The sequence below is a fragment of the Mobula hypostoma genome, chromosome 12 (genome assembly GCF_963921235.1).
Source record: "Mobula hypostoma chromosome 12, sMobHyp1.1, whole genome shotgun sequence".
NCBI lineage: Eukaryota > Metazoa > Chordata > Chondrichthyes > Myliobatiformes > Myliobatidae > Mobula > Mobula hypostoma.
This window is the reverse complement of record NC_086108.1, coordinates 90,223,331-90,238,973: the sequence shown is the minus strand read 5'-3', so window position 1 is coordinate 90,238,973 and position 15,643 is coordinate 90,223,331. Positions and strand designations below refer to the sequence as shown.

The 15,643-nt window shown below is 39.1% G+C and overlaps 1 long non-coding RNA gene across 1 annotated transcript in view; it reads right to left on the bottom strand.

Moving 5' to 3' along the window:
* Positions 1-2,332: 2,332 nt before the first annotated feature.
* The window catches only part of LOC134355243 (uncharacterized), a 96,818-nt gene continuing 83,507 nt past the window's right edge, over positions 2,333-15,643 (bottom strand). The window contains exon 4 of the long non-coding RNA XR_010019998.1: positions 2,333-3,988. This is a non-coding gene — a long non-coding RNA (uncharacterized LOC134355243). The remainder of the gene's footprint in view (positions 3,989-15,643) is intronic.

The window sequence follows — 15,643 nt, the reverse complement described above, 5'->3', positions numbered from 1 at the left end:
AAAACCTACATTCTTACACAAAGCGCATAAAAATGAGATACATTTTGATAGTGTTGGTACCTATTCACCTATGTAATCCATCTCTGCTTGTGCAATATTCAGAATTGGATGAGAAATTCCTCTTAATTAATATTGGGAAGACAAGCCATACTTATTAGACTATACTACATAGCCCATTTACCTGCCACTGGCTTCATCCTGTCTCGGCAATCATCTGAGGCAGATAGACTGCAAATAAATTTCATATTTAATTCTGGAGTGATTTAACCACTTAACTGAGGCATTATGAAGACTGCCAAATCAACTTCCATATGATTGCCTAAGGCCACCCCACCACACCTCATCATCCACTAAAACCTGTATCCAGTTCTTTCTTATCTCTAGCCATGACTATTCCAACACTATCTTGTCAAGTAATTCACCTTCTGCACTCAATAAACCTAGTACCATGTACCCTGCTGACCATACTTAACCTTCTTTTTAAATTCCAAAGTCTAATGACTCAGAAGAGCTCACAGTAAATTCAGCCCGGATTGAAAATTTTTCTTTCAAGCTCTTTTATTATCTAGTTTCCTTTTTATCACTCTAAACTCCAGAATCTTCTAATAAATGCAAGAGATTCTACAGATGCAAGGAATCCAGAGGAACACACACAAACTGGTGGAGGACTTCAGTAGGTCAAGAAACAGTGGAAATTTCAAGTTGGGAACATTCATAAGGCCAGAGTCTTCTGATGCCTGCATCCTCCAATTTCAACCTTGGGACTTTTTAAAAATTTTAAAGCTGTTCTGTTACAACAGAGTTTCTTATTTATTATATATTCCACAAGCCGCCATCAATTTAATAATAACTTTTGTTCATTTTTATTGCTTTCATATTGGACATTGAGACATGTTTAGGAATGTTGGAATTACTACCATTATTGAGCAATAATCAAGAAATACTATTTGGAATGAAAGGGACCAGAATATATATTAAATAAGATTAATTATGATTTATTGAAAATATAGTATTGAAGCCCCTGTAAGTTTATCAATGCCAGACTGAAATGGTCCTTATCTATTCATTTCGCCTACTGGCAGTGACAGCTCCCCAGATAATCCAGGTGTGGTAGAGTATCATTCGGTGCCCAATGGCATGGTTGCATACATATCAATGTTAGTGTGTTGGCATGAACTAAGCTTCATGCTGATTGTGACTCAAAAATGGAGCCACTGAGAATGAGAGCGCAATTGAAATTGAGGATGATATGGTGGTATGGTGGTTAGCACAACTTTCCAGTGTCTGCTGTAAGATAGGGGTTCAATTCCTGCCATTGTCTGTAAGGAGTTTGTACATTGATAAAGGATCTAGTGTTTTCCTGGCATATATGACAAGTAAACGCTTCTTGGGCTTCCAGCCGGATAGTATTGGCCTTAACCAACGTTTTGATGACAAATCCTTCATTAGGTATATATACTCCCATCATCTGACCTTCCTGATTGGTTAGTCCTCATCTAATCAGGTTTGCGCTGTCCCACCTTGTTTGCAATTGAATTCCAATTCCTACTTAGGGTGAGACTTCTGCCAATACCTGTACGAGGCTGGAAGCCCAAGAAGTGTTTCTTCAGTTTATACAGTCTCCCAGTGGTTTCCTCCAGGTGCTCCGGTTTCCTTTCATATTCCAAAGATGTACAATTAGACTTAATGAATTGTGAGCATGCTATGTTGTGGCCGGAAGCATGGTGACACTTGCCAACACGATCGTCGGTGATTTGATTTGACAAAAATAACACATTTCACCACATATTTTGAATTATATATGGTAAATAAAGCTTATCTTTATTTTTACTATGTAATAAAAGAATTGATCCTGGCTTCATTCTCTTTGTAGTGCATTATAGTTAATAATTTGCTGGCAATTAACCTCAACATATATTTTGCTATGTAAGTCACACTGTGGAAATTTTCGATTAACTAACAGAAAACAAATACTTTGATCGGGCTACAGGAAATGATATGGTACTTGTATGAAACATAAACACAAGAATATTTTTGATAGGTTGAATCGTCTGCATGCTTGCAGTAAATGATTCAAAATAATTTATAGTCAGAGAGTAGAAGATATTTTGTTCTGGATAAAGCATCATGTTTATGTAATAATATTAAAATACTTAATCATAAAGTTTACTCAGTCTTTTATTTCAAAAATATAGAGACAGAATTGGTACCACATTTTATTTATTTTGATGTATTCATTATGTGCATTTTAATACTCATTGTTGCCTGCATTGCTTGTTAATATTCAGACTAATATTTGCATGTTATCTAACCAATAAAAATCAGATTGATAACTCCTGTGTATGACCACCATATATGAGATTAGAATGACAACTCTACAATTCACTGCCAATATTCATCAATTTATTATATATTAACTTTAAAATAACAAAGAGTGGGAGTGTCTACAAAATAAAGAAAAGATCAATAGTATTTAATCATTTTTGTTACCACGATCCCATTTAAGTACATTGTGTATATATACATAGTTATATAAAATAGCTTTATGTTGAATACTATATGACTTCACTAAAGTACTTATTAACATCACCAATTGGAAAGAACTTTTGTTCTGTATCAGGAAACATCATCGGAGTTAGTATCAAACTGTCAGTTACAGTTTACATAAATTGCGTGTTTGATGCTAACAGATTTTGTATGGACTGTAGATAATTTTGGCAAGAGTTCAGATATATACTATTTAAACTTACTTTTTATTTGTTTAAAGTTTAACATTTTTGACATTATAGTTCCCATTCGTGTTATACAATTTTGACCTTCAAAGCTTTAATGACTGAGCCTCTCAGAATTGCAAATATGTATGTCTGGCTTTCATTTATCTTCCAGGAATATGATGAGGTGGAAATAGCTCAAGTATAATTGTAGCTTATAATAATGTCCACTTAATTCAATAACTTAACTATACCCATCAATCAGCTATTAAACTGTACATGACAATTATTTCTATCCTTGTTGGAAGGTAGCACTTAATTTTGAGATATCACATTATCAAACAGCATTATTTCCCTTTTGTCTTGAAATATTTTACTATGTATTGTGTATGTTGATATCTTTTGTATAATTTTACAATCATAGTATCTATCAAAAAAGTGAATGCCATTTTTGTTAATGCAGTAAACTATATGCCTTTGTATCTTAAGTAATTAGTTGCAATATGCATGATAAAAAATAGTACAAACATAACAATAGATATTAGGAAATTGTTGTGCTCTTCCATTAATATTAGTATTATAAACTTCTACACAAAATTATGATTACAGTAATTATGTTGAATTGAATTGAATTGACTTTATTTCTTACATCCTTCACATACATGAGAAGCAAAAATCTACATTATGTCTCCATCTAAATGTGCAATGTGTATAATCATAGTAATTTATAATAAATAGAACAGTCAATGTAATATAGAGTACACTCAAATCAGCATGAGTTCATCAGTCTGATAGCCTGGTGGAAGAAATGGTCCTGGAGCCTGTTGGTCCTGGCTTTTATGCTGCAGTTCCGTTTCTCGGATGGTAGCAGCTGGATTTGACATTGGCTTCCCGGGAGAAGCCAGAGAGTGGTAGGAGATGGTTGCTTCTCTGACTGGAGTTCTGTGACTAGCGGAGTGCCGCAGGAATCGACGTTGTGTCCATTGTTGTTTGTCATCTATATCAATGATCTGGATGATAGACACCACGCCATTACAGCTCAGGATGTTCTGAATTTTGGAGTTCAGATCCAGTGCCATTCTCTAAGGAGTCTCTATATGCCCTCCCTCAGTTTTCTCCAGGTCTTCTGGTTTTCTTCCACAGTCCAAAGACATACCAGGTAGGTTAATTGGTCAATGGAAATTGTCCCGTGCTTAGATTAGGGATAATCAGGTTTGTCAGGAGTTCCTGGTACGGCGTGGCTCAAAGGGCCAAAGGGCCTATTCCATACCATATCCCTAAATAAATAAAAATAAATAAATGATGTGGTAAACTTGATTAGCAAATTTGTGGATGACAACAAGATTGGGAATGTAGTGGACAGCGAGGAAGACTACCAAAGAATGCAGTGGGATCTGAGCAGCTGGAAGATGGCTTAAAAATAGCAGATGAGTTTATTGCAGACAAGTGTAAGGTATTGACTTTGGGAGGACAAACCAGGGTAGGACATATACAATGAATGGTAGGGCACTGAGGAATGTGGTAGAACAGAAGGATCTGGGAATACAGATCGATAAATCCTCGAAAGTAGTGTCACAGATGGGGTCATAAAGAGAGCTTTTTGCACGTTGGCCTTCATAAATCAAAGTAAAGAATACAGGAGTTACGATGTGATATTGAAGCTGCACAGGTATAAGAAGTTGGTGCTGCCAAATTTGGAGTATTGTGGCCATTCTGGCCACCTGCCTGCAGGAAAGATATTAATAGAATGAATGAGTACAGAGAAAAATTATAAGGATGTTGCTAGGAACTGGGGACCTGAGTTATAGTGAGTGGTTGAATAGGTTAGAACTTTATTCCCTGAGAGTGTAGGAGAATGAAGGGAGATTTGATAGAGGTGTCCAAAATTATGTATGTTATGGACAGGGTTAATGCAAGTAGGCTTCTTCCACTGAGTTTGGGTGACATTGGTACTAGAAGCCATAGCTTAAGGGTGAAAGGTGAAATACTTAATGGGAACCGAATTTTTCACTCAGAGAGTTGTGTGAGTGTGAAATGAGCTGCCAACGGAAACAGAGAATGCTGGTTCAATATCAACATTTAAGAGAAGTCTAGATAAATACATACGTTGGAGGGAATGGAGGGCTATGTTCCAGGTGCGGGTCGATGGGACTTGGCAGTATAACAGTTTGGCACAGGCTAGATGAGCCAATAGGCCTGTTCCTGAGCTCTGTGACTTTGTGATTCAATAAATACGTTACTGGCAGTGCTAACGCGGCTCATATTGTTAAATCGTATTATCTGTTGATTCTGTAAATATCTTCAATAGTTTCAAAACTTAGTTTTAAAAATGGCTTTGTAAACTGTCAGTGTTAAAGTGCAACATGTAAGTTAAAATCATTGGGTCTTTTAGTCAGCAGTTCAGAACTGAAATCTCTATAAATAGAATATGAAGGAAATTGGAAAAATAAGCTCGGAATTCTTCAACATAAGGAAACAAGAGTTAGAGCAAAAGGAAAATGTTAATGAGAATGCATGGAGAATTACAAAACTTTGTTCATGGATTCCCCACAATAATAGTCAATCACATACATGGCCCAATACATCTAATAGCATACAATAAGTTCTACACATCACAGACATAATAATAATGTCTTTCCCCAGCTACTTTACTGTTGTGGAAGTTGTGGAGGAGGACTGGAGTGGAGGAGTTGGGAGCATTTGGTGATTGGGCATCAGATTTGTCAGACATTGCACATCTGAGAAAGAGGTGGGTGTAAGGACTTCAGAGGTGTATTCAGGCAAAGTTCTATTGCATGGTGGTAGAGCCTCCGTATATGCCTCAGTATAGGGTAACGGTGGGGGTGTGGCTGCACATACACGCAGCGGGTGCTGTTGATTGTGTGATCAATTTGAGAGTCCTCTTGCAGGATTCCCCAAAGGTTAACTTGCAGGTTGAGTCAGTGGTAAGGAAGGCAAGAGCATTGTGAGCATTCACTTCGAGAGGACTAGAATATAGAAGCAAAGATTTAATATTGAGGCTTTATAAGGCCATACTTGGAGTATTGTGAGCAGGTTTGAGCACCTTAGCTAAGAAAAGATGTGCTGGCATTGGAGAGGGTCCAGAGGAAGTTCACTAGAATGAGTCTGAGAACAAATAGGTTAAAGTATGTGGACCATCTGATGACTCTGGGCCTGTATGTGCTGGAATTTGGAAGAATGAGGGGAGGATCTCATTGAAACCTATCAAATATTGAAAAGCATAACACAACACACAAATGCTGGAGGAACACAGCAGGCCAGGCAGTATCTATGGAAGTGAGTGAACAGTTGATGTTTCGGGTCGAGACCCCTCATCAGGACCAGAGAGGAAGGGGGAAGATGCCAGAATAATGTGAGAGGAGGGAAAGCTAGAATGTGATAAGTGAAGCCAGGTGGGTGGGGGAGTGGGGAATGAAGTAAAAAGCTGATTCAGAATCTTGGTCCTCAAGCCTAATTGTCCAGGTAGCCCCGTTGTCAATTCCTGCTCCTGCCCACTGAACTCGGGTCTTCATACCTTGATCCATCCAATTCCACCAATTCAGACCCTTCCCACCTGCATCTGCGATACTTCTAATGCTCCTGATCTCCTCACTAACTTTCAATTCCCTGGCCCTAACTGCCTTATTCTCAGCATGAATGTCCAGTCCTTATACACTTCTATTTCCCCATCAAGACAGATTCCTTCTTCTCCAGCCCTTTGCCTTTTCTACCTATCATCTCTCAGCTTCCTTTTTCATCACCCCCTCTCCCACCCTTTGCCTATACCTATCACCTTCCAACTTGTGCTCCTTCCCCTTCCCCCACCTTCTTACTTTGGTATCTCCCCCCCTTCCTTTCCTGTCTTGATGAAGGGTCTCCGCTGAATCATCAACTGTTTACTCATTTCCATAGATGCTGCCTGACATGCTGAGTTCCTCTAGCATTTTGTGTGTATTGTTTTCGATTTCCAGCATCTGCAGAGTTTATCATGTTTACTCAATGGCCTAGATAGAGTGGTTGTGGAGAGGAAGTTTCCTACAGTGGGGAGCCTCAGACTAGAGGGGTGTCCCTTTAGAAATGAAATGACAAGGAATTTGTTTAGCCAGAGGGAGGTGAATCTGTGAACCTCACTGCCACAGACAGCCGTGAAAGCCAAGTCATTGGGTATATTTAAAATGGAGGTTGATAGGTTTTTCATTAGTAAGGGCACCAAAGGTTATGGGATAAGGCAGGTGAATGTTGATGAGAGGGGTAATAAATCAGCCATAATGGAATGGTGGGGCAGACTAGATGGGCTGAATGGCCTAATTCTCTTCCTACAGTATATCTTATGGTCTTAATCGGTGTGAAGTGAGGTAGAAGGGCTAGAGAAGATTGCATATCCACAGGATAAGTGGGGAGTGAGTTGTTGGGCACCGGACATGGGATTAAGTGGGGTCTGACATGTGATTTGGGCAATATCTTTGGGTTGTGGGGAAGATACAGGAAAGTATTGATCAGCTGGGGTGATGCAAATGCTGCAGAGACTAGCAACTGTGAATGAAAACTCGCATAGTCTGAAGACATACTACGGTTATTTGACTATTGCTAGTTAACTGATCATTGTAAATTGTCCTGTGATTAAGTTAGGGTTATTCAGGTTTGGTGTGATTGCTTGGAAGGTGTGGATTGGAGGGCTGGGAGGGACTGCTCCGTGCTGTATTACTATAAATAAATAAATATATATATAAACATTGGTGTCGGGAATGGGGTGTGGGGTGAACTGCGTGCAGGGGTAAGCTCCAAGGTAATGTTGCAGTTGGTGTGATGCTACTACAGGTCAGAATGTTCCAGACTTTGGAATTCAATTCCAGCACTGTTCTGTAAGGAGTCTCTATACGTCCTCCCTGTTGAATGCGTGGCTTTCCTTGAGTGCTCCAGTTTCCTCTCCAAAGACGTAATGGGTGAGTTAATTGGTCATTGTAAATTGTCTCGTGATTAAGTTAGGGTTAATTGAGGTTGTGGGCTTGCTGGGGTGGTGTGGGTTGAAGGGCTGCACCTCTCTGCACTGTATTACTTATTAAAATAAATAAAGTAAGAGTCATAATGTTACAGAGTTACACGGTGACACAGCACAGAAATAAACCCTTCAGCCCACTGAGTTCATGCCAACCATCAAATCACACTAACCCATCATTAATCCCACTTTTCACTCTCTCCATTTTCTCATCAACATTGACTACCCCGCCAAGTTTTACCACTTAGCTACATTCTCGGAGCAACTTATAGTGCCAAGTTTATCTGCCAATCTACACAACTTTTAAATGAGGGAAGAAACCCAGGAGGTCACAAAGAGAGCATACAAACTCCAGAGATAGCACTTGAGGTCAAGATTGAACCCGGGTCTCTGGTACTGTGAGGCAGTGGCTCTACTAGCTGCACTACATTGTTGCCCATGGATGGATAGATAGGGTCAACGGATGTTAAATATATGAGTAGGGATAGTTGCAATGGAAGATAATGGAGATTATAGGAGTGATCAGTACTTGAAAGGGATCCCAGCTAGCTCCAAGCTGACAGAAACTCCCAACACCCAAGCTGATTCCTTTTAGCTATTCTGTTAACAGGCATGGACCATTTCAGTTAAGGTCAGTTAAGTCAGTTTGCTTTGTGTGAGCAATGCATGCATTTCCAGACCACATTTATAAATAAGATCAAAGTGAGTCTTGCATCTGTCTGGTAACCTTGGTGCATATAACTTTGGTCCAATTAGTGGAGATGCATCAGGTGTACTCAAAAGATCCACTGGCATCTCTTGATAGTACTTCAGGCAAAATTCACTCAGCTGGCACATAAAAACTATATGAGACAATTTCATACCATTTTTATACACCTTAAGTAAGGAAGGTAGGCATTTTATTACATTATGACAATTTGATAATACTTGAACATGTATCTCAAGATGTCCCAGTGTATCTTTTACACAATTAATTACCTTCAGAGTGAACCTGCTGTTCTTGAACAGGGAGAAAGCTTTAGAGCTCCCTGAGCAGAAGGTAGTGGATTTGGAACGTTTAGTGGACAGGTGGTAGAAACAGATTGCCGCATAGATCAAGCATTTGGAGAAAAAAGCCTACAGTGATCTTTCTGAAAATAGTGCTGTTGATAGCAGCCTCATCACAGAATTATAGAATAGTTTCAGAATGGGAAGTGGCAAATGACCCCATCAAGTCTGCATTAGCTCTTCATATTCAAAGTTTAAAGTAAACTTATTATCAAAGTACATATATAACACCATTTACAACCCTGCCATTCATTTTCCTGTGGGCATACGCAATAGTGTGCAAAAGACGATAAACAATGCAAATACAAAGAGAATTAATAATAATATTACTACTAATAAAATAAGCAATAAATATCAAGAACATGAGATGACGATGCCTTGAAAGTGAGGTCACTGGTTGTGTGAACAATTCATTGATGGGACAAGTGAAATTGAGTGAAGTTATCCCCTTTAGTTCAAGAGCCTGATGGTTGAGGAGTAGTAACTGTCCCTGAACTTGCTGGTGTGAGTTCTGAGTCTCCTGTACCTTCATCTTGATAGCAGCAAAGAGCACAACCTACCAAGGTGGTAGTGGACCCTGATGATGGATGCTGCTTTCCTGCATCAACACTCTGTATAGTTGTGCTCAATAGTGGGGAGGGCTTTACCTGTAACAATTCAGCTAGTCCCATTCCTTCACCTTCTTCTCCCAGCCCACAAAATTCTTTCAGATGATCGTATAGCTCCCTTTTGTACCCAACGACTAAGTCTGCCTTCTTCTACTACCCCTGGAATTGCATCCGAGAGCATTTCTGATTGTTCCATCAGAACTGCGAAGCACATATAGAAATGGGCGACCAACACTTTTCTTATTGCACTCCCAGAATTAGCTCATAGTTAAAAAAGGTTTGTATTGTGTATTTAATATTTCAGTAGTATTTGATTAATATTGTAAATATATTGTTTGAGTAAGCATTCTTGTTTTGTTTTAACAGTTATTACCACTCAGTACTCACTCTTAATGAACCCATGAATTTTTCCGTTTTCTGACATTTTAAAAATACTCGATTGTGTTTTTCCTCCGAAAGACACGTGCTGCACCTTTTTTAAAAACTCTACTATCTCTGTAAGTGCTGCACTGGGCTGTGATTTTTTTTCTTGCCTTGCATGGTTGCTTATGATAAAGGCTGATGAATAACTATGGTTTATGACAGGAAGCAATGTAATAACTGCATTGAAATACGTTTTTCAGTTGATGCTTTCTCTTCAGTGTTGATGGCAGTGAAAATGAGAGGTTATACTGTTTGCTGTGTTATTGGGGCTTGCCATGTTAGGGGAAGGTGCTGCCAATTACAACAATGATTTTGGTGACATATTTCCAATCAGTACCTACTTTATTAGGTACACCTGTCTACCTGTCCACCTGCTTGTTAATATCAAATCAGCTAAGCACGTGGCAGCAACTCATTGCATAAAAACATGCAGACGTAGTCAAGTCAAGAGGTTCAGTTATTGTTCAGACCAAACGTCAGAATGGGGAAGAAATGTGATCTAAGGGACATTGACCATGGACTGATTGTTGGTGTCAAATGTGGTGGTTTGAGTATCTCAGAAAATGCTGATCTCCTGGGATTTTCACGCACAAAAATCTCTTCTGAGGGCAAAAATGCCCTGTTAATGAGAATGGCTAGACTCGTTCAAGCTGACAGGAAGGAAACAGTAACTCTAATAATCATGTGTTACAACATTGGTGTGCAGAAGAGCATCTGTGACTGCACAACACGTGGAACCTTGAAGTGGATGGGTTCAGCAGCAGAAAACCACAAACATACACCCAGTGGCCACTTTATTAAGTAAAGGAGGTCCTAATACCATGGAAAATTAAACACCACACATTTATTATCTTTAGTTATCTATCATTTAATAGAATGTTGGTGTTATAGTCACTTATAGAAGATCTTTAGTCGTCTGCAAGAAAGTGGTGGTAAGCCACCTTCTCGAACAGCACTCTGTGTGCACTGAACCATTGTAAATTAGTTCTAATTCTGTTGCTAAGTGGTTGTAGATATCAATAAAGGAATTGAAATGTCATACGACCTTTGACATTGCAGGCCTGAAATGAGTGGCTACAAAGTTTCTATAGTAGATCTGTAGAAAGCATGAAAGCATTGAGATGTACTTGAGGAAAGATTATAGTTCAAACACAACAGGCATATTAAAGAGAACACTGTGCTGGGGCATAATTGAAGTATTTAAGATGATTAATGCATTTGTGAATAGGTAGGCTGAAACTGTTTCCTCTGGTAGAGGAGCCCTGAACAATGGAGTAAACCTTTAAATTAGAACAATGTCTTTCAGTGGTGATATGACAAAGCATGTCTTCATACAAATGATAGTGGAAACTTGAACATCTCCTGCTAAATGCCGTTGGGATTAGCTCAGTCATCAGAAGTTTCATAAGTGAAATTGATAGATTTTGTTTAACAAGACTTGTATGGTTATTGGAAACAGAGCAGATTAATGCACTTAAGGTGCAGGTCAGCCTTAAATTAATTAATAGAATTCAAAACAAGCTTGAGGGACTGAATGTTCTTAAATAAATAAATGGCTGTCATACAGACTTTATTTTCTAGCCTCTTCGAAATGATTTCCTGTTCAAATAGCAGAACCTTAGTAAAGGATTGTTTTTACATTGGATCATGGGACCTGAATGTGATTGGTGTGGTTGGCATTTTTTGCTGAAGCCTCACATGCACTGAAACTGTTTGCCTGGTTTTCCACGTCTGGAGTCACATATCAGGTCATGTGAGTATGAGAGATTTCCTTCCCTAAAGGGTAGTGGTGAACCAGACACACTTACACAATCACCCCATAGGTTTCTTGGTCACAAGCCTTTTAATCCAGTTTGATGAATTGCTTGTATTTTAGCTCCTCTGCTGAAGTGGTGAGATTTGTAATTGTCACAGAAATCATTTGGCTTCGGACTGCTGGTCCAGTAACATAACCACCAGGCTGCCATACTTGTGACGGCAAACAATCCTCATCATTGAAAATTCCCACCCCAACGACTTCATACATTCCAATAAATGGTTCTGTCTGTTATTTGCAGCCAAACAATCTTGCTTGTAGTGCCAAAGGTCTGTGCAACATGGATTCTCTCATATCTAACACTGTGAGCGCTACAATAACTTAGCGACTAGCATGACACTAGTACAGCTCGGCTCGTCAGAGTTCAGAGTTCAGTTCTAGTGCCGTCTGTGAAGAGTCTACATATTTTCCCCTGTGACCACATGGGTTTCCACTAGGTGCTCTGCTTTCTTCCCACAGTGAAAAACCATATTGGTTAGTAAGTAAATTGTCATGTGATAGGGCTAGGGTTAAATAGGTGGGTTGCTGAGACCAGCAGTTCATTGAGCCAGAAGCGCCCGTTCCACGCTGTATCTCTAAATAAATAACCAAATAAAAATTATTTCCCAAAAGCACTTGAGATGATCATGACTACTTGGCATCGGGAGAGCAGGACTTCCATTTCAGTGCTGATATCGCTCTTGAAAGCTATTCCTTCTGATTATGTTGACCATAATAGCAACAACCTTGGCAGGTGATTCAGTTGCCCGTTTAATGGTGCAATCATGTCACCTTTCAAAACATATTTGGTGTCTTCTTACAGAGAGACAGGTAAAATATTAAAGAATGTATCATACTCAAAACTGCACTCTCATTGGTGGCTGCAAGTCTGCAGAAGCATTTTAAATTAAAGATACAAATCACCTTCATATTACATAAGATGAATTCATATTCGATCTCATCCATCCTCATCATCTCTTACTCCTCCAGCATGTTAACCTTACAGTTTTACTTAACTATTACAGCCTCTAGGCTTCAAAGGCCTCAGTTCTGTGACTGGAGTACAAAGCATTGTAAGCAGCAAGTACTAATATAGTGATGCATCATGGGCTTGTCCTCAGCACTATCCTGACAATCTTCATTTCACTGAGTGTAAATGGTTCCGATATTACAATCTATTTAAAAAGATCTCAAATCAAATTAAATGATTAAAATTGTAAAAAAAATATATAAAATATATATCAAAATTATTAACTGACAGTTATTATTTAAGACATACACTCAGTGGCCACTTAATTTAGTACATAGGAACATAAGAAATAGGAGCAGGAGTGGGCCATCTGGCCCAACGAGCCTGCTCCGCCATTGAATAAGATCATGGCTGATCTGGCCATGGACTCATCTCTACCTATCTGCCTTTTCCCCATAACACTTAATTCCCTTACTATGCAAATATCTGTATACCTGCTTGTTAATGCAAATATCTAATCATCAAGATATTAATACAAATAACTAATCAGCCAATCATTTGGCAGCAACTCAACACAGAGGAGCACGCAGACATGGCAAGAGATTCAGTTGCTGATCAGATCATACATCAGAATAGGGAAGAAATGTGACTCTGACCGTGGAATGATTGTTGGTGCCAGACGGAGTGGTTTGAATATCTCAGAAAATCTCCTGGGATTTTCATGCACGACAGTCTCTAGCATTTCAAAGAATGATGCAAAGAGCAGAAAAAAAAACAGCAAGTGCTAGTTCTGCCGGTGAAAATGCCTTGTTAATGAGAGAGGTCAGGGGTTCAAGCTGACTGCAAGGCAACAGTAACTCAAATAATCACACAGTGGTGTGCAGAAGAGCATTTCTGAACGCACAACACATCGGACCCTGAAGTGGGTAGGGCAACAGCAGAAGAAAACCATGAACATGAGTTCAGTGACCACTTTATTAAGTACAGGAGGTGTGTATTAAAATGGCTGCTGAATGTAAATATGCAATGAAATAAAATAAAATAAAATAAGACAAATTAAAAGCTTTCCTCTTTTAATGTAGGTTAACATCCCCTATTGAAATAACTGAGGTCACACTGGAAACTACAGATATGGCTAAGAGGCCAGGTGTAAAGTCCATTTCATTCTCCAGCTCAGCTTGTTTAATATTTGCCTCTGATACTGAATCAAGTGAGAGCTCATTAGGCAGTGTAACTGAACTCCATCATGTTCCGCAATTCCACTCTATGGTGCATAGACACAAAAGTCCAGAACACACTAATGTAGGTGAAGACACTAATTGGTGCTTCTGTACAGAACTGCTTGCTAACCATCAGCACAGGTTATTCCATGTACTGTATATAGTCACTCACGGGGTCAACTGACAATGATAAACATATGACCTATGTTGCTATCTTTATTCCCTCCATAGGAAAATATTGGCTTGTTGTAGCCACTGCAAAAGAAGAGAAATGAAGAAGGTTGAAGATTTCATGAGACAGCAATAAACACTCTTCATTCTAAACTGGGTTTGTAATTTCAAATCCAATCCAGATTCCCAGAGACATGGACATGGGACAAGCTCTCTGCTGCAGTGTTGAGGGAATGATGCACAGATGAAGAAGCTACCCTTTGGACAAGATGTTAAATTAATGCCTCTCCAAGCTCACATTTTTAGCTTCATTGACTACAGGTTAGCACTCAATACTATCATCCCTACAAAGCTTATCACTAACCTTCAGGACCTGGGGCTCTTTGTGCAACTGGATCCTTGATTTCCTCACTGGCAGACCCTAGTCAGTAAGTATTGGCAAAAGCAACTCGTTCACACTCAGCATCAGCTAGAGTGCACTACAGGACTGTGTGCTTAGCACATTTGACACATTTTATACTTATGATTGTGTGGCTAAGTACAGCTCCACTGATGTATTTAGGTTTACTGACAACACCACTGTTATTGGCCAAATCAAAAATGATGGGTGACAATTCAGCATATGGGAGGTAGATGGAAAATCTGGTTGATTGGTGCTACAACAACAATCTATCTCTTAATTTCAGCAAAACCAAAGAGATGAGTATTAACTACCTCTATTTGACTTACTACTGTCAGGACAGAGATACAGAAGCATCAGGACTAGGAATGCCAGCCGAGGTAACAGCTTTCTCCCTCAAGCTGGGAGACTAATGAATATCCTACCATCACGGAAGTCTTCTCACTAGGACAGAGAGCTGTTTGTTGTTTACTGCTTACCTGTGCTGTGCAATACTACATGCAATTTTAATTATATTTTATTTACTTATTTATAGTATAATATTTTGGTTTATGTGCTGTGTGTGATATACCTTGTGTGGGTGCACCCTGGTCCAGAGGAATGTTGTTTTGTTTGGTTGTATATATGTACAGTCAGATTACAGTGAACTTTAACTTGAAGTTGAAATTGAGGTTCTGGAACAGTTATCACCCTACTACCAGCGTGACTAACCTCACTCACCTCAACTGATTTTACAAACTACAATTTAACTGACACTTTACAACTCATGTTCTCTAGAGTACTATTTTTATTTTGCACAGTTTGTCTTCTTTTGCATATTTGTTGTTTGGAGTCTTTGTCTCTTCATATATAGTTTTTCATAAAATGCTATAGTATTTATTTATTCCTGTAAATGTCTGTAAGAAAATGAATCTCAGGATAGTATATGGTAATATACCACTGTACTAGACCTCCCCTCCTGATTATCATACTGGCAAATGTATAATCTCTGGAAAATACAATTGAAGACCTCATAGCAGAGTTGTACCAGAGAGATATCAGAATATGCTGTGTAATTTGCTTCACGGAAAGATGGTTCACTGACATCATTTCCAATGCAGGGCCGCAGCTTGATGGCTTCACCATTCGCCATAATGACAGGTCTGTTGAGCTTTCTTAAAGGTAGCGGAGGTGGTGCATGCTTTATCATTAACTTACCGTGGTTCACAGATGTGGTGGGTCTGCCTCAGTCCTGCTCACCCAACCTGGAACAGTTATTGGTTAAATGTCATCCTTTTTATATGCTGAAGGAGATTTCTGCCA